This window comes from Orbicella faveolata, unplaced genomic scaffold (assembly GCF_042242905.1).
Source record: "Orbicella faveolata isolate gen_17 unplaced genomic scaffold, um_ofav_v1 contig_1, whole genome shotgun sequence".
In the NCBI taxonomy this organism is placed as follows: domain Eukaryota; kingdom Metazoa; phylum Cnidaria; class Anthozoa; order Scleractinia; family Merulinidae; genus Orbicella; species Orbicella faveolata.
Genome location: NW_028301536.1, coordinates 36,462,592 through 36,464,342, shown reverse-complemented (window position 1 = coordinate 36,464,342; position 1,751 = coordinate 36,462,592).

The following is a 1,751-nucleotide window of genomic DNA, read 5'->3' as shown; positions in this document are numbered from 1 at the left end:
CGGACAAAACAATCAATAACTGAAACGTTAATATTTAACAACCAAGGTATATATGTTATTATTGGCCGGCTTAGGGTCGGTCTGTATAGTGAACAACTGTGACCGAGGTCTTGAAAATGCTACCCGAGGCCGCAGGCCGAGGGCTACATTTTCAAGCTACTTTATGCTAGTTGCATTTGGTACACCAGTTAAGTTCTCCAAACTTGTTTTTCCGATGTGAAATTTCGTGGAAAGTTTGAAGCTGCACTCAGCTCAAGAGCTGAAAAAAAGCTGATAATATTTGCTCTTCAGAGACAGCTACAGCGGAGGAAGGCTCTTCTGGTTGCCATTTTGAGACGGCTTTTCAGTCCCAACCAGCTATTCTGTTAAGCGGGTTTTCCCAGTAGATTTTATGATACAATTTTTGCCAGCCATGGCGCGGAAGCAGTTCGTTCGGTACAAGTTTCATTGTTAAATTTTCTAGTATATTTTTTACTTCGCTCAAAATCGGAGAAACGTCCAGTTCTCAGTGTTAGCCATCGGACGTGTCTCAAAATCTTCGATGTAGTCCTTCGAGACCTTCGACGCAACAGCCCCCAAATGCAAAAGCTTGTTCTGATATCATGCAGATTTTTATGAACAGATCGTTTCTTACGCGCTTTTTTATTGATTATTTTTGCATGGAACTTAAGTACGTTGGGTAGTTGAGCTTTCGCTGTCATCTCTTATAATTGTTTCCCATTGAATGTTGGCAGTAGTGGGAGACTATAGATTTATTATTACAGTGGCAAATTTGAGCTGAAACAAAATCAGTTTTTTCATTTTTAGACTTACCAAGTATACTTAAAAGCATACTTTTTTACTCGATATATTTCAATTTATGCGTCCTATTTTGAAAGAGCCATCCCTTTACTGGCGAGCGAAACTCGACTAATCAAGCTTTATACAAGTTTTCAAGGACAAAACGTTGCTTTGTTTTTTCGAATGGCTATTTTTTCTCTGAGACATACCTGCAGGGAGTCATGGTAGTGGTAGAGGGGAAAAAACTCACTGTTTCCTGTTGGGCCAGTCATTAGGTGTTTTGTTATACCTCCCAACTCAGAAATACAAATAAGAACTGCGAAAAAATATATTTGCTTCGACACCGACTGGCACTCAAATCTGCAAAAGTTCAAGTTGTTGTCTCCCTAGGGAGTTGACACGGGACACGGGACTCGTCCAATCAGAAAACTATTTGTGTTGGAAGGTATAACAATACATGTTCATTAACTTGACTTTGATTACTAGTCAATTACGAAAAGTCTGTTGCGTATAGACCGCACATTTTATCTGGGAAGATGGCTTGGCAAGAATTTGCGGGAGATCCCATAGATACCATCTCATCTCCCCACCCACACTCCCTCGGTCTACAGCGCACCGATAGATTGTCAGATATGATATCAAAACTTCCTACGTGGTGTCTTGTAGAGTGAGTGTGGGGAGAAGTCCAGCCTCTCGAAATGAACATTTTTATCAGCCATTTCTTGAGTAATATCGGAAACTCTAATGAAACAGGAGTAAACATTTTGGGCCTTTTATGAGGTTGTTGAACCACATGGTTTTCATTCGCAGCCGCTGTCCAGATACTACACCGGCTCGTGAAGAGTTTGTTTTTGAGAGTACCTGTTACATTTCTCGACGTACCCGTCAATGGGAGATTTGATGATCCGAAGAGTTTCTTTGTGACTTTGAAATGTTTATTCTTTGTGTATCCCCCAAACGATTATAGTGGC